At 38.2% G+C, this 20,833-nt stretch overlaps 1 protein-coding gene across 2 annotated transcripts in view; it reads right to left on the bottom strand.

Moving 5' to 3' along the window:
* Positions 1–8,348, bottom strand: part of LOC133525526 (1-phosphatidylinositol 4,5-bisphosphate phosphodiesterase) — a 178,013-nt gene extending 169,665 nt beyond the window's left edge. The window contains exon 1 of one of the 2 annotated variants that reach the window (XM_061861797.1): positions 8,073–8,348. The gene's annotated coding sequence lies outside the window, so the exon portion shown is untranslated. The remainder of the gene's footprint in view (positions 1–8,072) is intronic. The other variant, XM_061861796.1, reaches the window with a different exon arrangement.
* Positions 8,349–20,833: the final 12,485 nt, after the last annotated feature.

Here is a 20,833-nt window from a genome sequence, read left to right as displayed (position 1 = left end):
ATCCGTAGCCTATGTACGCCTGCAACTCCAGACGAGTTACATGCGCGTTGCCGACCCTAACACCCTCCCACCCCTCGTTGAGCTCTGGCACCCTTACTCACCGGCAGGAACACAACACTATGAGTAGGGTCTAGTGTTATTTGGCTGCGATTTTCTGTAAGGTGGAGGTACTTCCCCAGTTGGGTTCTGCTATAGATCTGGAATGACATCCGCTGTGCTGTGCCCTACCACACAGAGCCAGATGACATTTACAATGCCCATACCTCTCTTATAATGCCTGTGCTAAAAATGTGATTGCGAACTACCTGCAATAACTATACAGTACCTGGGCGACCGAGCTTTGCTCGGTTATAACTAACTGTTTATTGTAATATGGTGGTGTATAGGTGATAATCTTAACTACATTCTTTTACTAAATTAAACTTGTCTAAAACAATAAAAATTAAAAAAAAATATATAAAATTGAACATATAAAAAAAAAAAAGTTAGTCACCAGGCGAGATTCGAACCCGTAACACTCGTTTAGCAGTCCACGTCTTAACCCGCTGGACCAGACGGACAGTGGCCGGCTACACGAAATTAGCGACCATATTCTGCGTCGAAAGAAAAACGCATGAAAACTTGAAAACACGCGTTTTCCCAAACATAAGACTAATCTAGATCGATTGTTTACCCCCAAAAACCCCCATATACCAAATTTCAGCAAAATCGTTAGAGCCGTTTCCGAGATCCCGGAAATATATATATACAAGAATTGCTCTTTTAAAGGTATAAGATAATTAGGCATTAAAACACTCGTGTGATCTTTTTAAGAAACTCACTTCGTTCGTTTCCTAAGCCCACACTCGTGTATTTTAATGCCTTTTATTATGTAGCAGTAACATAAACTACTAATATATGTTGAAAGTAAGTACAGGCGGCTAACACAATGGTAACAAAAGACAAAAGTTTTGAAAATGTAATTTTCATCATCGTCACTTGGCTGTACATTTGAGGGCCTATCGCGAACCACGTTCGACGTGTTACCTCTCTGTCGCACTTGTAAATTCGTACGTAAGTATGACAGGGAGGCAACACGTCGAACGTGGTTCGCGGTAAGCCCTCTGATGCCACCTCCATTAGTCTTTTGTACGTATAGCCTTCGACTCGATGTATAATCTACACTTTTTATGGAAACGTAGTTCCTCGTTCCCGTAGAAATATTTAACTTTCCCATCACCAAGAAAGATTATTTGCTCGCAGTTATTAACTGCTCAATTCCTCGTTTTTTCTCTGTTACTAAGTCAGTACAGTACACATATCAAACATTTTTCACTCATTTTGAAGTCATAATAACTTTTATTCTATAATTAAATTCATGTAATGTCCGCATTTAATTTATGTGCACGATAAACAAACAAATGAATGATTTGAAAGAAAAGACAAACAGCGCTTGCGAAGCTGAGCGGGGGGCGCGGGCGGGGCGAGGTATCTATCGCTCACTAGGTCGGCTACGATAGGCTCCCGCGCGCCGAGCCGACATGTTGACGGACCAGCGCGGCGTGGTTATGAATTTCGCGCCTTTTTAAGTTGATTTTACTATTACAATGCAAGCTACACACAGATATTTCTACCTTTCCATAAAATGGCTGCATATATTATTTTATAGTAATAGACTTATCTCTACGGACTTTAATTCAATATTAGATCTTACAGGACAAAAAACGCATATTAATTGTAAAGCACATATCCTATTCTTCTAATTTTTTGCCTTGCCTATTAACTTAAGAATTTAGATATGATATTGTGGATTTTTCAAACTTTAATTCAATATTGACAAAATAATAAGCTAATTTGAGTTTGACAAAGTAGCACGTTGATTTTTTTTCTAAAAATTTGATAGCATAAAGCCTCATACATATTATAAAAGACGATGCTTAAATTTTGTACTTTAATTCAATATTCAAAATTCATCAATAAAAATACATAAATACCTTATTTGTATCTAACGCTCGTTCTAAATTTTCTTCATATATTACAAATATGCTTAAAAATATGTCCCATACCAGATAAACATCACTTTTCACTCTTTAGAATTATCGAAACTTATAGAGCAAAAATCCGGTCCCACTATTGGTCTATTCTACAAGCTTTTATTTAACATATTTTATTTACAGTATACTTTAGTATGTTTATTTATCCATTTCCTCGTTGTATCGCAATACTGTTACGTTGTGCGAGGAAGCCAGCCAGCTCTTCGGTCACCAGTTACGTCAACCGGACTCTTCGCGATTTCTGCAAAAAACTTGTGCGCGCTGGGACCCCATGGACCTAGAGTTTCATCGCCAAATGATACAAATTGGAACTCTCTAGCTTTTATTTAACTCGCAATGTTTGTTTGTATGTTTGTAAAATGTTTTTCCGGGTCAAATCTTGTAAACTACGAGTGTTAGACACACTTTTATTTGGTAGAGCTGAAACTTCACATACATATGTAGGTTGGGTGACAGTGCAATATTAGGGTACCATCGAGCTGATCTGATTTATTGATTATGAACACAGGAGAGGAGATGGCCAATTGGCCATAGTCACTCTGTGATAAAAGAACGAGACCTACGGCTGTACCACGGTTGCATTTTTATCACTTATCACTTTCGCACTTACATACTTGTTAGAACGTGACAGGCATAGTGACAAGTGATAAAATGCGACCGTGCTACAGCCGCTATTGTGTTTGGGTTTGTTAAAATAACAGTCAGCGATAAAAGCTTGTATAACAAATGAATTTTTTGATATAAACTTATCTTTGTGCTATTGTTTACTTACGGTGTTTTTGGTTCTAAGCTTTCTGATGGAATTTGGATAGAAGATGAATAAGTGACGATTACGCAAAAGAAAATCAAGTGAAGTAAATGTGAGGACGGCATATAAGTATATGTATAAAGTGGTGATCAATAGAAAAAGCAAATAATGTATACAAACCAATTTACCTTCATTTCTTCGTAATCCCGCACTTTTCGTGGACAACTATGGTTTTGTCAACAGCAACTTTCAATGAAATGAGCGAAAAATATATAAAAACAAAATACAGTTTTCCAAGAAAACCCCATACATAGGGCGATCCTCGTCATAGTAACAAATCATCAGATTGCCAAGATCTATTGAATGAGACATGTTTTGTTTCTGTTGGTGGGTGGGGACATTTCTGCCCATGGTCCTTAGTTTATATTGTTCCACCTTATAAAACAAACAAACTATATAATAAATTCGCTGTATTTTTAGGGTTCCGTAGCCAAATGGCATAAAACGGAACCCTTATAGTTTCGCCATGTCCGTCTGTCTGTCTCTCTGTCTGTCTGTCTGTCTGTCTGTCTGTCCGAGGCTTTGCTCCGTGGTCGTTAGTGCTAGAAAGCTGAAATTTGGCATGGATATATAAATCAATAAAACCGAAAAAGTCGTACAATAAAATCTAAAAATTTAATTTTTTTTAGGGTACCTCCCCTACACGTAAAGTGGGGTGAAATTTTTTTTTCGCTGCAACCCTAGAGTGTGGGGTATCGTTGGAAAGGTCTTTCAAAACTAATAGGGGTTTTCAAGAAACATTTTTTGATAAAGTGAATATATTCGGAGATAATCGCTCCGAAACAAAAAAAAATGTGTCCCCCCCCCCTCTAACTTTTGAACCATAGGTCCAAAAAATATGAAAAAAATCGTGGAAGTAGAACTTAAGAAAGACATTAAATGAAAACTATAGCGGACATGATCAGTTTAGCTGTTTTTGAGTTATCGCAAAAAGTTTTCCCTTCATAGTAAAAAGACTTATTTTAATTAGGTACTGATTATGCAAATTTGCCTATTTGTTTAACTCAGGTGAAAGGTACCGTTTCATCCCTTGGTTAACAATTTACTATACTTTAAGCTCGAGTTTAGCTTATTGTGACGGAAGAGTAACTACGGAACCCTACACTGAGCGTGGCCCGACATGCTCTTGGCCGGTTATTTTACTATGGTATCTGAGGCCACATAAATTAATTACAGCTATTGTTAGTACAAATTTTAGCAATCTAGCTAGTCGTTTTAAAATGAGAACGCAACTACGTTTGTCTGCAGAACCGAGCTTGCTGGGAACCCCCTTAAGCAAAAAAAACTCGACAAATACTATAATTTATTATCGTGGGAGTTATTGTTACCTGTCATTACTCACGCGATAAGAGGACGTGTTATTGTTTAGCCGGTGAAGCAATCAATTTGCTCAGGCTTGTTTATCTTTTTGTAGGTGGTTAGACTATTAATAGTGCATTGTTATTGATTTTGAACACTTTAACTGGATTAACTCATTTTTTTTGTACTACGTCGGTGGCAAACAAGCATGCGGGCCGCTTGATGGTAAGCAGTCTCCGTAGCCTATGTACGCGTGCAACTTACATGCGCTTTGCTGACCGCACCCTCGTTGAGCTTTGGCAACCTTACTAACCGGCAGGAACACAACACTATCAGTAGTGTTATTTGGCTGCGGTTTTCTGTAAGGTACTTGCCCAGTTGGGGTCTGCTCTAGATCTGGAATGACATCCGCTGTGCTATACCCTTCTAACTTACATGCAGAGCCATCTGTGTTTGAATGTTCGTACTAAAATGAGTAGTTATTCTAGAGGCTAAATGTGTATGGCCGGGTTTGTGAACAGCGTCGGCAGCGTTCTACAGAAGAATAATCATGGGCGTAGGCAGGTACAGGCAGCCCCCCCCCCTGGAGCTCAAATTATGCCCATGGGTGTCAAAAAAATTATGCCCCCCCCCCCCTCCCCCTAGGCCTCCGGTGATGTCAACTTGACCCCTCCCCCCCCCCCCCTAGTGCAGTGGCTGGCTACGCCCTTGAGGATAATAAAATTATATACGTATGAAATAAAATCTAAATCAGTATTTCCGCTTAGGTGACAAACAGATACCTATTTATTTATTTTATTTACTTAGAATGTAATAGTTTTTGTATTGTTAAAATTACATCATTATTTTATAGAATATAAAAAAAAAATATTTATTATCACAAATCGGTTTATATATCCAGGCCTTATTGTAAGTTATCGGTAAAGCGTTACTGCCCGGATGCAGTATACTACACTGAGTATAGGTACCCTTGATCGACAACTGACAATATGGGACGTACTTATACTTTTTACAAGATTTTATTTAATTTCACCTGTCCCGTTGTCTGTCGGTCTGTAATCAACTAATCAAATCTTGCAAGTTAAATTTGATCCACTTCCCGGTCAGGGCTGGGCACCGTTAATAAAAAAAAATAGCTTCGTTAATCGTTAATCCGTTAAATAAAAAGTTAACTTCGTTAAACGTTAAAACTTTGCTTATTAAAAGTTTTAACGGAAGTTAAAGTTAATCGTTAACACGAAATCGTAAATATACGCAATACGATATAAAACTAGTAGAAATCATCATAATTTTTTATTTTTATTAAAGACTAAACTACTAATTAACATGGTAATCAATGATCTCCGATCCGAATGACCGCTCGGTTTCGAATAGTAAGTAAGTTGTTATATTCTTCTCGCTCGCACCCGTGTATCTTATATGGCAACTGCTCAGGATGCCGCGATCGACTCTGTCATACTCTCGTAATAACTGCGCATGGGGTAAGCAATATTAGATTCTTAGGGCTCATTTACACGGTGCGAGAACTCACATGCGAGTTTCATTACATTACAGTATTTGATCAGTCGGCTGAATTGGTTGTAACCTCGATAGTCCGCAATGGAACTAAAATCGCATGCGGGTTCGCGTGCCGTCTAAATCAGCCCTTAGTCAGTAGTACAAGCGCGCGACGATTCGCGCTATGTAAAGTTGCACTGAATACAAACCTAACGGTACGTAGGTATTAACGATTAACGGACTTAAGGAAAGTTAACGGAAGTTAACAAGTCCGTTACAGGTTTTTAAAGTTCACTTAAAAATTAATCCGTTACTCGAAAACTTAACCTCGTTAATTAACGGATTAACGGACTTCTGCCTAGCTATTGTTCCCGGTTTCCGATTGAGCTGAAATTTTGCATGCATATGTAAGTCGGGTGACAATGCAATATTATGGTAGGCACCATCGAGCTGATCTGATGATGGAGACAGGATGTGGCCATAGGAACTCTGTGATAAAACAACGCAACCTAATTGTGTTTGGGGTTTTTAGAATTAGCTCGGTGGGTATTAGTCGCCTGTCTAAAAACAAAGTACAGTCAGCGATAAAAGCTTATAACAAAAATGAATTTTTTGCCAAAAACTATTGATTGATATCTTAAATTTTTAGGGTCCCGTCCGCACAAAAAACAAATTTCGATTTTATATATTCGCGGTAGGCCATTAGGATATCCGATATGGAGACCAGGGATCGGAAACCGGTATTTTTTGTATGAGAATGAGAACGAAAACTGTTGTTAATAATTTCATTTCTAATTGGGCAATCTAAATAATAATGCGTCGTTATCTAAAAACACAACTGAGTCTTATATTTGGAGTATAAAATAAACCGAAATATATAGTTATTTCGAAGTTTTTGCAAAAAACCGGTTCTGATACTTGATGGAGACAGATCAACACGAACTGTACATATAGTTGTGCCGGTATCGAGAATGTTCTCCTCTCGCCCGAAAACATTCCCCTTAGTAAATGGAGAACATTCTCGAGAACGGCACAACTATATGTATATACTATATACGTATCGCGTCCCATAACTTAACCATACCGTAACGCCGTTACTACCCCGTTGTCCGAAAAATTATGGCAACCCTAACTATATGGCTATATATGAGCTACCTAATTTGAACATTAACCACGCTTATCTACATCTTATCAAACCGGACCATGTTGTCCATGTTATACATGTTTATATGCAGATGTAGCGTTGTACGGGCTGATAATACCTACCTATTTATAGCAAACACGGATGTGCCACCAAGCTGTAAAAGTGCATGGCCACTGTATTAATGAATTCCATTCATATTGTGTCCATGCAATGAGGTTGGCCGTGCGAAGTATTTTACAGGTATATTTTATATTAGAGAATATTCTCGAGCGAGAACGTTCTCCATACCAAACATAGGACGTACTCGAGAACTGCTGAACTATACGCCAGCAATGCCAGCATAGGTTTCCCGGTCCCTAGAATTGTATATAATTCTCGATTTCTTTTAATGGTCTGGGTTCCCTCAAATGGGCTTCTGGACCAAATCTCATCGAACTAGTGACAGGATAAGGATAAACCTATGTTGGCGCCATCTATGCCACTTATCATGCAATGAGCAATACAGTTGATCATAGAGGACTAATAGAGAAAACATTTATACATATGTGATTTATAGTTTTTGCCACGGTGCGCGCTGCCAGCGCTAGCTCCCCACCCAATGTGTTTAGCCAAAACCACACATTTTGTATATGATCAATACCTTGTGAATTGTTGTTTTGTCTGTTTCCCTGTCTGTCATGTTATTTCCAGTTCTTAGTCATATCAGGTATTTCTCTTACACCTACATAGAAAAAACAACATAGGTACTACATATAGTTTTAATGGTACTTGCGTCGCGTTGCGTCTTGTCTTGTTTATTTTGCACTTTGCACATGTTTACTACGTTCGAAATTAGCATATGTAAATAGTAAACTGGTTTTTAATAATTTGAGAACTAACATTTGATCCTAAATTAAATAGTCTACTTGCCATTAGATATTTATTATACATAAACAAAATTGACCATTTTGACGTTTTAAAATTAATGTTTTTGACATGACATTGACAACAAAACATTTGACAGTTGCTATGGTGTGTCAAAGGTCAAGCCGTTGTCAGGGGTCGCGAACCTTCACCGCTCGGTTTAAACAAATAGGTGTTTTCATCATGTTTTTCCTACTCGGTCTATGTTTAAACACCATTACCAAGATCGAATGCAGAATGTTTAGACAAAGATATCCTTCAGCTGTTATTTCGAGTGCTCGTACTAGCAATAAAGCAATGGAACACACAAACAAACCCTGTATGGAGTAACTATTAGCGCATTGAATTGTCGAAACGTGACAGCTAAGATTATTGCCATTAAACTAACCTTTTAGGAAGAAATCCGCGTCCGCGCGAGCTGTTACACTCACTATTTAACTTTAAACAGTTCTTGTGTTGGTAAACAAGTGTTATTTCAATGTATTTGGTTGATGTATGGTTTCGCGTTTAGGTTTTGCTGCGTCGCAGCGCCGGAGACATACGTTCGACGCGGCGTTCGTTCGCAGACTGAAGAAAAGAACGGAGCGAAGCGTGTGCGGGCCGAGGCGCCTCGCGCCTGCGCGCATGCAAGGTCGAATCCAGATATGCGAAGTGCTGAAAAATGGACTGTCATTGTAGTTCCATATGCGACCGCTGGCGCTAGTAGTTTGATTTGTTTTTTTATACACTTAAAAACTTTTTACTCATTTAGAAATGTCGCCTGTTCCTTCAAGAAAAAAACGTATTCCCATCGCGTATTACAAAATTCTGGTGGTGGTGATGGGTATCCATGGGCCATGGGCGGTGGTAATCGCTTACCATCAGGCGATTAGTCTACTCGTTAACCTCCTATATCATAAAACACATAAACGTACCACAATTATGGCCCATATATTAACGACAGATCGCTTGTTAAAAAATTAACATTTGGTCCATACACGAATCAGATTATATGCTCTTTGACACGAATATTCAAGAGCGCTAAAATAGACCAATAGTGGGACCGGATTTTTGCTCTATAAGTTTCGATAATTCTAAAGAGTGAAAAGTGATGTTTATCTGGTATGGGACATATTTTTAAGCATATTTGTAATATATGAAGAAAATTTAGAACGAGCGTTAGATACAAATAAGGTATTTATGTATTTTTATTGATGAATTTTGAATATTGAATTAAAGTACAAAATTTAAGCATCGTCTTTTATAATATGTATGAGGCTTTATGCTATCAAATTTTTAGAAAAAAAATCAACGTGCTACTTTGTCAAACTCAAATTAGCTTATTATTTTGTCAATATTGAATTAAAGTTTGAAAAATCCACAATATCATATCTAAATTCTTAAGTTAATAGGCAAGGCAAAAAATTAGAAGAATAGGATATGTGCTTTACAATTAATATGCGTTTTTTGTCCTGTAAGATCTAATATTGAATTAAAGTCCGTAGAGATAAGTCTATTACTATAAAATAATATATGCAGCCATTTTATGGAAAGGTAGAAATATCTGTGTGTAGCTTGCATTGTAATAGTAAAATCAACTTAAAAAGGCGCGAAATTCATAACCACGCCGCGCTGGTCCGTCAACATGTCGGCTCGGCGCGCGGGAGCCTATCGTAGCCGACCTAGTGAGCGATAGATACCTCGCCCCGCCCGCGCCCCCCGCTCAGCTTCGCAAGCGCTGTTTGTCTTTTCTTTCAAATCATTCATTTGTTTGTTTATCGTGCACATAAATTAAATGCGGACATTACATGAATTTAATTATAGAATAAAAGTTATTATGACTTCAAAATGAGTGAAAAATGTTTGATATGTGTACTGTACTGACTTAGTAACAGAGAAAAAACGAGGAATTGAGCAGTTAATAACTGCGAGCAAATAATCTTTCTTGGTGATGGGAAAGTTAAATATTTCTACGGGAATGAGGAACTACGTTTCCATAAAAAGTGTAGATTATACATCGAGTCGAAGGCTATACGTACAAAAGACTAATGGAGGTGGCATCAGAGGGCTTACCGCGAACCACGTTCGACGTGTTGCCTCCCTGTCATACTTACGTACGAATTTACAAGTGCGACAGAGAGGTAACACGTCGAACGTGGTTCGCGATAGGCCCTCAAATGTACAGCCAAGTGACGATGATGAAAATTACATTTTCAAAACTTTTGTCTTTTGTTACCATTGTGTTAGCCGCCTGTACTTACTTTCAACATATATTAGTAGTTTATGTTACTGCTACATAATAAAAGGCATTAAAATACACGAGTGTGGGCTTAGGAAACGAACGAAGTGAGTTTCTTAAAAAGATCACACGAGTGTTTTAATGCCTAATTATCTTATACCTTTAAAAGAGCAATTCTTGTATATATATATTTCCGGGATCTCGGAAACGGCTCTAACGATTTTGCTGAAATTTGGTATATGGGGGTTTTTGGGGGTAAACAATCGATCTAGATTAGTCTTATGTTTGGGAAAACGCGTGTTTTCAAGTTTTCATGCGTTTTTCTTTCGACGCAGAATATGGTCGCTAATTTCGTGTAGCCGGCCACTGTCCGTCTGGTCCAGCGGGTTAAGACGTGGACTGCTAAACGAGTGTTACGGGTTCGAATCTCGCCTGGTGACTAACTTTTTTTTTTTTATATGTTCAATTTTATATATTTTTTTTTAATTTTTATTGTTTTAGACAAGTTTAATTTAGTAAAAGAATGTAGTTAAGATTATCACCTATACACCACCATATTACAATAAACAGTTAGTTATAACCGAGCAAAGCTCGGTCGCCCAGGTACTGTATAGTTATTGCAGGTAGTTCGCAATCACATTTTTAGCACAGGCATTATAAGAGAGGTATGGGCATTGTAAATGTCATCTGGCTCTGTGTGGTAGGGCACAGCACAGCGGATGTCATTCCAGATCTATAGCAGAACCCAACTGGGGAAGTACCTCCACCTTACAGAAAATCGCAGCCAAATAACACTAGACCCTACTCATAGTGTTGTGTTCCTGCCGGTGAGTAAGGGTGCCAGAGCTCAACGAGGGGTGGGAGGGTGTTAGGGTCGGCAACGCGCATGTAACTCGTCTGGAGTTGCAGGCGTACATAGGCTACGGATACTGCTTACCATAAGGCAGGCCGTATGCTTGTTTGCCACCGACGTAGTATAAAAAAAAAAAAAAAAACACTCACAATTAAAATATTTCATACGACATGTGCTAATTATTTGTCTCAGTGTAAACAAAAATATATCATAATTATGATATCAATTTTCAAATTCAAAATGGCGGACATGTTTTATAACTTATTTTAAGAAATTATGAGTAGTTTAAGACTTTAAAAAGCAAGAAATTGTTTCTTGCTTCTGTTTGTATATGTATCATGTAGTATTTGATGTTTTCATTATTTTTGAAAGTCCTCAGGGTGCCGATTACGAAAATGACATCCATTATGGAACCCAAGATGGCGGACATTCATTTTTCTTAAAAATCGGTATGGGTGTCATCTCCGAGGTTCATCGAGGTTCCGATTACGAAAATGACGTCCATTTTGCAATCCAAGATGGCGAACATTATTTTTTCTTAAAAATCGATATGGGTGTCATCTCCGAGGTTCCTCGGGGATCCGATTACGAAAATGACGTTCATTTTGAAATCCAAGATGGCGGAAATTATTTTTTCTTAAGTCGATATGGGTGTCATATCCGAGGTTCCTCGGGATTCCGATTACGAAAATGACGTCTATTTTGAAATCCAAGATGGCGGACATTATTTTTTCTTAAAAATCGATATGGGTGTCATCTCCGAGGTTCCTCGGGGTTCCGATTACGAAAATGACGTTCATTTTGAAATCCAAGATGGCGGACATTAATTTTTCTTAAAAATCGATATGGGTGTCATCTCCGAGGTTCCTCGGGGATCCGATTACGAAAATGACGTTCATTTTGAAATCCAAGATGGCGGAAATTATTTTTTCTTAAAAGTCGATATGGGTGTCATATCCGAGGTTCCTCGGGATTCCGATTACGAAAATGACGTCTATTTTGAAATCCAAGATGGCGGACATTATTTTTTCTTAAAAATCGATATGGGTGTCATCTCCGAGGTTCCTCGGGGTTCCAATTACAAAAATGACGTCAATTTTGGCGGTTCTTGTTGGTGCAGATTTCAAAAATAGAGACCATTTTAGAATTAAAGGTGGTTGATATCACGGCTACACACATCGACTCCCATTTCAAAAAGTAGCGTCCGCCATATTTATTTTCAAAATAGATGCCATTTTTGAAATCCACACCCCTAAAATGTACAGGTTTTTAAAGGGTCGGCAACGCGCATGTAATGCCTCTGGTGTTGCAGGCGTCCATAGGCTGCGGTGACTGCTTACCATCAGGCGGGCCGTATGCTTGTTTGCCACCGTCGTGGTATTTAAAAAAAAAAAAAAAAAAAAAAAAAAACAGAAAACAACACCCATGACGACTTTTTCAAAAAAGTGACGTCCGCCATCTTTATTTCCAAAATGGACGTCATTTGTAAAATTAGTACACATACATCATACAACATGAAAACTAAAAACATTTCTATCCTCTTTTGGGCAGTTGTGTAAGTCTGTGATAACCCTAGGTAGATACGGAGACCTTGAGCGGTGTCGGCATTTACGCAAACATCAAAGGCGTCGGCCCACTGTTACTTTTTACACTGTGCTTTTAGTGTGTAAACGAAAACGTCACATGATATTCAAAAGAAAAGTTATTTTATCTTATACCTTTAAATTAAACGAGCAATTCTTGTATATACACCGTGTCCAATAAGTTCGAATACAAACTTTTCGCACTTGCTGTACAGACATACGGATCGCTGGCTATAAAATTCTTATTTTAATTTAAAAAGTATATTGACATAAACATAGTACTATAATTTCATAAGTCACGTATTTTTAGTTTGGCTTCAATACACGATGAAGTACGTTCGTGAAGAAATTATTAGAAAATTCCTTAAAGGCGACAGGCCATGTGCTATATTCAAGGCGTTACAACCCCATGGAATTAAACGGAATCTGGTTTATACTACTATAAAAAGGTATAAAGAGATCTCTTCTACAGAGGACAGGAAAAGATCCGGTCGGCCCCGCTCAGCTAGAACTGAAAAAGTGGTAAAGGCTATAAGAGAGCGAATTCGGCGGAAAAAACACCGTTCTATTAGAAAATTAGCTGCTGATCTGAAAATTTCCAGGGGATCTGTACATAATATATTGAAAAAAGATCTTGGATGTCATGCTTATAAAAAACGAAAAGTACATGGCATTTCAGATGCAACCAAGAAAAAGAGAGTAGAAAGATGTAGCACCATACTTTCTTGGCACGCAGGTGACGAATTTGTTTTCTCGGACGAGAAACTCTTTGTGTTAGAGCAGCCTCATAACGCCCAGAACGACCGGTTGTGGGCAGCACGGATAGAAGACATTCCAGAGTATGAAAAGAATGTGCCTAGGTTCCAGAGCTCACCATCAGTGATGGTTTGGGGTGCTCTTTGTAAGAGGGGCAAATTGCCTCTAGTTTTTATTGATAAAGGCGTTAAAATCAATGCGGCATACTATAAATCGGAGGTTTTGGAGAAAAATGTTGCCCCAAATTTAAAAAATATGTTTGGAGACGATTATTATGTTTTCCAACAAGACGGAGCTCCGTCGCATACGGCAAACGCTGTTCAAGCTTGGTGCAAGGCTAATTTGACCGATTTTTTGCCGAAAAATGAATGGCCACCAAGTTCTCCAGATTTAAACGTACTAGATTATTTCGTATGGTCATACATGCTCTCGAAGCTAAATAATTATAAAGTCGCAAACCTGAGCCATTTTAAAAAGGTTATCGTGCAAATTTGGGACGATATGCCGATGGATGCGGTGCGTGCCGCTTGTGACTCTTTTGAGAAACGTTTGAAACTTGTAAAAAAAGTTAAAGGTGGAGTAATTCCAAAACATTTGTTGTAAATATTGTATATAAATGTGGCTTTCATTTAATATAATTTTCATAACATAAACTACGCGTACATTTATTTCATTAAGGATCATAACTGTATTCGAACTTATTGGACACGGTGTATATATAATTATATTTCTGTGATCTCGGAAACGGCTCTAACGATTTCGCTGAAATTTGGTATATAGGGGTTTTTGGGGGTATACAATCTATCTAGATTAGTCTTATGTTTGGGAAAACGCGTGTTTTCGAGTTTTCATGCGTTTTTCTTTCGACGCAGAATATGGTCACTAATTTCGTGTTGCCGGCCACTGTCCGTCTGGTCCAGCGGGTTAAGACGCGGACTGCTAAACGAGTGTTACGGGTTCGAATCTCGCCCGGTGACTAACTTTTGTTTTTTATATATGTTCAAGTTTATATATAATTTTTTAATTTTTATTGTTTTACACAAGTTTAATTTAGTAAAAAAAAATGACCTATGTAATAAGAGAAATCGACAATAGATGGCGTTACTCTGTGACAAGTGCTGTAAGGTTAAAATCGATTGTAAATAATAATAATTGTCAGTTCACATTTTACTTTTTAAGTTTATGTAGATTATCACCACCATATTACAAATAACTATCGCGAGGAAAATACCAAGTCCAAACATCTGAAAAAAATCGGGAAAGAAAAGCTGCAACTGGCTTTTAAAATGGTACAAGGAAGGGTGGTCATCTGTATGAGAATGTGTTTTTTTTTTGTCTCTATTTGACCCAATGGTTGACTGGAAGAGAATGCCTTTTGGCATTAAGTCCGCCATTTGTGTTTTTTTTGTTTGTGCAATAAAGTTTAAATAAATAAATAATATTCATTTAACGCGATAACGAATTCTACGTGAACGAAACCGCGGGCAATACCTATTGTAGTAACAACAAAATAACAATTTTCTATTGCTATTAATTTAAAACACGCTTTAGGAATTTTTTTGATGGACCGTAGACGCAGTCAAGGGCACCCCGCTCCCCACTACCGTTGTTCGCTGCCTCCTGCCACAGCGCGCAAACTTGCCGCGCGTTTGAAACGTAACGTATTTATATAAGCAAGGAATGCATACATATCAGTAATGAGTGTCGCCGTGATTTTATATTTCTAAATTTTTGTTTAGTAACTGTAATCATTGTTGATGATCGATTATTATTAACTCTACAAACTTTAATTCAATATTAGCTATACTGCTTAACCTGAAATCAATATCTAGACAAGCACATTGTCTACATGTCTAACTTTTTACTAGAATACTAAGTTGATCGACAATATCGTAATTTTGCAATATCAGCAACTCTAATTCTATATTTACAAAATAACTCGTGTTTTTACGTTTACCAGAAAGCAGCTGTTCCAGATTTCTAAAAACTGAAAATTGTACATAAATTGAAGTGTTATTCGATATTCTAAAGTTTTCTGTAACTTTAATTCTATATTTACTTAGTTATTAGCAAAAATTAAAATATTTAAATATAACCGAAAGCTCAACCTTAAAATTTCTAACTTTTTACCAAAGTATTATTTAACATACTCCCAATGACATATCAAAAAAGAAAAAACTTTAATATTATCGAAACCCATTTTTGTTCAACCGCTGGTCTAAAAATGGCAGGGGGCCGTTTTAAGGGTTCCGTAGTCAACTAGGAACCATTATAGTTTCGCCATGTCTGTCTGTCCGAGGCTTTTTCCGTGATCGTTAGTGCTAGAAAGCTGCAGTTCACCATGGATAAGTAAGTACCTAACGGTAAAATAAAAAGTACAAAAAAAGCGCGTGCTGTCTACTGTTCCTGAGCGCATACATACACAAACGAGTTAGTATTCTTACGTACCTAATATACTTCATTGAATTAATATTCTATACCCTTGAATACGATTATTTTAATTTTTGCTATACGGAACTATACGTGGTAAATTGGAGTGTAAAGCTGGCCATACACACTAGGGTATGCCTGAGCAGTTTTGCTTGTACAGTTCAACAGCACAAGTAAAGCTGTATAAGAAACTGCACAGGCGAGTGCCACACACGTTCCGTTTTACCGGTGCAGATGATAAACTGCGCAGGCATACCCTATTAGCGTGTATGCAGAAAAACCCTCAGCCCCCCCCCCCCCTTACCCTGGAGGAGGCATGGACCCCTCGAGACCAAACAAACCCCTTCTCAGCTCTATGCTTGCTAATACCCCCCAGCAGGCTTCAAGGAATCCCGCTGAGTGTGGTCCGCTCTTAACCGCCTAAGATCGCCTGTAACTGTGGGCACTCAGACCAGACCATCTACCACATCATTCTAGAGTGCCCCCTTTCTAGATACACAGGCCATATGGATGATTTTCAGATCTTGTCAGAAGAAGCAGTCGCGTACCTGGGAAGGGCAAAATTCTAAATATAAGTTTATCGTTTGTATTGAATTTAATCCAGTGACATACCTATGCCATACGATAAATAAATATGGCCAGCTTAAGGTACCTCTTCTCACATGCGGCATCCTTAGATAAGGCGGCGCGCAGCAGGACGGTCGCTCTAACTTACACGAGGCGGTAACGACGGCATTCTTTGACTGTCGGCGGCGCGTGCCGCGCGGCACTTAACTAAGAACTCCATAAATTATGAAGTAGCTGTCACATAACATGCTTGTGTTCATTTTCTGGAAGTTTAACACATTTATTAATTTAGAAATATAACATTTTAGTAATAAAAATACGGTAAAAACATAATATACCTAATTATTTTTAAATTTAGCCCAACCAAAAGGGACTTTAAGGAACTGTGACAGGGACCATCAGTTGACGTGAGCGGTACCTAATCATTGACTTAAATATTACTTCCTTATATATTTTACTATGAGCTACCATAAATATTACTAGGTACGAGCCAGGTGCTGTCAACACCCAATGTCCTTGAAATTGATGTTACTTAAACAGTTTTTTAAGAAAGTGTATTTGTGTTGGTCAAGTAAGAAAAATATATGTTCATATTAATTATATTTCAAAGACCATGGTTGTACTCGATACATGATTAAACGAAATCGGCTCGATAGAAAATAATTGCAAAGATTGGTCTTAAAATCACAATTAAACAGTTTTATGTTTTTATTGTTTTGACTTATGGGTCTGCAATTAAAATCACAATTTCAAAACATTTATATCTAAACCGTGGTTGAGTAAAATATTACACTAATAATCCACTTTTTTTATTTAAATATTTTTCTTATTATTCGCTTGCCCAGGCCCAGTAACATGCGACAGTGCTATCTCATTTACTCGGATACAAATAGACAGTGTGCGCGCTTTAGGTATTGACAGCCTCTTAACGAAACTAGTTGTGACCAATCGCGCGCGTGATGCGAACCCATCAACCAATCGCGTTGTAGCATTCCACCGAGGCACACCAAACGAGAATATTCGGTCGGAATTATATGAATTATATGGGCCTATCTTTACTTTTGAAATCTTTGCACCTAATACACTGGCACGTCTGTAGTTTATTCTCAGTCTGTATGGTTATCTGACACCGCTAAGTTGCAAAACAGCTTCGATTATTAATTTATGTTATGGCTCCTCTACACGATGGACCATCATAGTGGCCCACTAAGCTGGGCCAGCGTGTAGAGAGGGTAGTGGTGTCGGATGGCTTATGGCGCGCGGGATGGCGATGGGATGGCCGCGGTGTCGGTTTTTCGCCCGCACATCAAAGGCAGTGGACCAGCGATGGCTGTCCGCATCTACACGTGGCCCATCCCTCAGTGCGTGCTCGAACGCGGTCGAGTGAGGACGTTCGTGCTGTTTATTATTTTGATTAAAAATGACGAGTAGGTATGTGGCCGCATCACGAAAGAGTAAAGTTTTTAGAGTTATATCGGGGAGAAAGCGTAACATGGAACCCCAAACATAAAGACCAAAACTATAGAAATAAGGTAGCAGGATATTAAAAAAACAAGTTTTTATAACAAATAGTGCACGAATTAGAGGATTAGGAAAATTAATTATACATTACGCAGATATCTGTATATACAGTACATTCACTATTTAAATAAATAAATATACCAATAATAAAAGAAATTAATATTAGATACCTACATATCTAAATATACATACATAAATTATATATATGCACAATATATACCAACACAGCGGCACATTAAGGAAGAGACAAGTAATGATTTTTAGTAAGGTTTCAAAGCTTTGAAGAGTTTATTGCACAAATTTAAATTGACTTAGGTGACAACCTGTGTGGCCTAGTGGGTAGTGACCCTGCCTATGAAGCCGATGGTCCCGGGTTCAAATCCTGGTAAGGACATTTATTCGTGTGATGAGCATGGATATTCCTTCCGGAGTCATGGATGTCTTCTATGTATTTAAGTATTTTTTTTAGTTCTATGTGTTTAGAGCTCAACGAGGGGGGGGGGGGTTAGGGTCGGCAACGCGCATGTAACTCCTCTGGAGTTGCAGGTGTACATAGGCTACGGAGACTGCTTACCATCAGGCAGGCCGTATGCTTGTTTGCCACCGACGTAGTATAAAAAAAATAAAAATGTATATAATATGTTTATCGTGTCTAAGTACCCACAACACAAGCCTTATTGCGCTTTCCGTGGGACTTAGTCAATTTGTGTAATACTGTCCCATAATAAGTAGTTTATTTATTTATTGCGATGGATAGATAACATCCACCATAATCTTCTACGTCATTTCTTTTTAATTACTTTATTATTTTGCAGATTAAGAAAAGGTTGGTACTTACGTGGCGTATAAATAAATTGCTGCAGCGGCTAATACTCCCACGTCCATCTTGGAAGACGAATAGATCGCAACTGAATGTCGCCATCGTGTAGTGGCGTGTCAGCCATCGCATGGCCATCTCGCTGGGCCAGCGCTGGGCCATCGTGAAGAGGAGCCATTAAATATCTCTTAGTATGTAGGATAAGAATTTCGTAATGGCTGATTGTGACATTTGGCGCCATCTATGATATCGATTTAGAAATAATTATAACTAGTTCGAGATGGGAGGGCATGGTTTTAGTAAGAATATTTTAAAATAGATGTCTCTGTATGTAAGTTAGAAGCCGCTATCGTTTGGTTTTTGTGGTTTATGCATATGCTCAGAATGCACGATAGTTCGAATAAGCATAAATAATATTATTTTATATCCTTTATATATTTTTGTAACTGTTCTTATTAATTGCAGTAAGAACGGTTAACTTTGACGACCAGTCTAGCCTAGTGGGTAGTGACTCTGCCCGTGAATCCGATGGTTCTGGGTTCGAATCCCGGACATCCCGGTAAGGCAGGGCCGGATTTAGGGGAGGGCAACCGGGGCCTCCACAAAAGGGGGCCCCCACAATAGACTCCGGAAAATTTAGCATTTTACTTGGAAAATAATTTGGGCCCAGGTCTCCACTCCTTTATTGCCCGAGGCCTCCAGACCTCTAAATCCAGCATTGCGGTAAGGGCATGTATTTGCGTGATGAGCACGTACATATGTTCCTGAGTCATGGATGTTTTCTATGTATTTAAGTATTTATATATTATATACATCGTTGTCTAAGTACCTGCAACATAAGCCTTCTTGGCTTATAGTTGTTAGATTTGTAGCTGGCCCTCAACGGCTTATCTTTTGTCTATTGTTAACTAAACCGGCGCGTGCCACTACCTTAAAAAAAAAAGGGTCGTATAATTCTAATTGGCACCTGAGCGCGGGCTAGTCTAACGCTCAAAAAAGCAGTGTAGGTGTGCTTTCCGATAACGCGCCTTTGTTACGCATATCGAGGACACATTTTAGGCTGGTTCGGTAGCGTTCGACTCGCCGGTACTCAGTAACCGTATAGGGACCACACAAGAACTCGCAAATTATTTTTTTCATTTGTTTTATTTGTATCTTATTTCAATTACCATAGGAGTTGTAATTAAATAACCGGTTAAAGTGACGTTTAGTGAAGTTTATATTATGTAAATGCTTGGTTTTGAGATTTTTCCTAATTTTCATTTAAGAGACAAGGAGTTCCATCAATTCCTCATGGACTCGATCTCGAAACGCCTTTCATGCATCGTTTCATAGTCATAGTGAAAAAAGCGGCCAAGTGACAAGTTCCATTTATGACGTATTAAAAAAAACTAATTACTAGATCTCGTTCAGACCAATTTTCGGTGGAAGTTTGCATGGTAATGTATATCATATATTTTTTTTAGATTTTTCATTCTGTTATTTTAGAAGTTACAGGGGACACACCAGCGATTGATAATAAACATAGATGATGAACTAGCTCTGCAAAATGACCCCACACATATTGTGCCGAAGCGGGCGGGGCGTCAACTTTGTGCCGCGGAGCTATTTACTCGTAGTTCGCAAATGGCGGCCCGTTGTCACAGTCGTAGTAAGAAGTATTAAAATTAAATCTTTAATAAAAGAAATATGCCTTATTGTGCGGATAAATGATGTGCTAGTCGTTCCAACAAACACTGGAAACAATATGGGATTACTTTTCACGTATAGTTTAGCTAGGATCATATTATTTTGATTTCTCTTGATCAAAACAGGTTTCATATGGGGATGATGTTATGCATTTTAAACAATCGTTGATATTAAGAAACTTTCATTTTAAATTTGTTCAGGTTGTTATTTTGACAATTTAAATTCGTGATAGTAAATACGAATCGTCGTTGTAGGTGGCGCTTTTTTATGTGTAGGTACATTTTTACTAAGTAAAGTAAAGTAAAGATCTCGCTGCTATTTATAACTTTTTGTTAAATTCGCGGAAGGCTGGACCGATTTGGCTAATTTTGGTATTGCAATATTTCTAGGTCCAGGGACGGTTTGAACGGTGAAAAAATATGGAAAGAATGCAAGTGTGGGTGTTAAACCTACGTGGATTGTAAATAATAATGCACGCACTTAATAAACAATATGTAATGTTCGAAATACAGTTAGAAAGTTATTATTATTTAAGTTAGTATTAAACACAAGCGGTTAGCACAGGCACACACAGTTCACCGAAACACTAGTTAGGTTCATGGACCATACCATTTATATTAGTCCGTGAATCCATAGGTTAGTATCACGATAAGCTACTAGTCAAGTACGCGGATAGGATTTAACTGGCGTTGATGATGCGCTAGCGATCGAGCCC

This window comes from Cydia pomonella, chromosome 15 (genome assembly GCF_033807575.1).
Source record: "Cydia pomonella isolate Wapato2018A chromosome 15, ilCydPomo1, whole genome shotgun sequence".
Taxonomy (NCBI): Eukaryota; Metazoa; Arthropoda; class Insecta; order Lepidoptera; family Tortricidae; genus Cydia; species Cydia pomonella.
The sequence above is the reverse complement of the archived record's forward strand: the minus strand, read 5'-3'. Positions and strand labels throughout refer to the sequence as shown.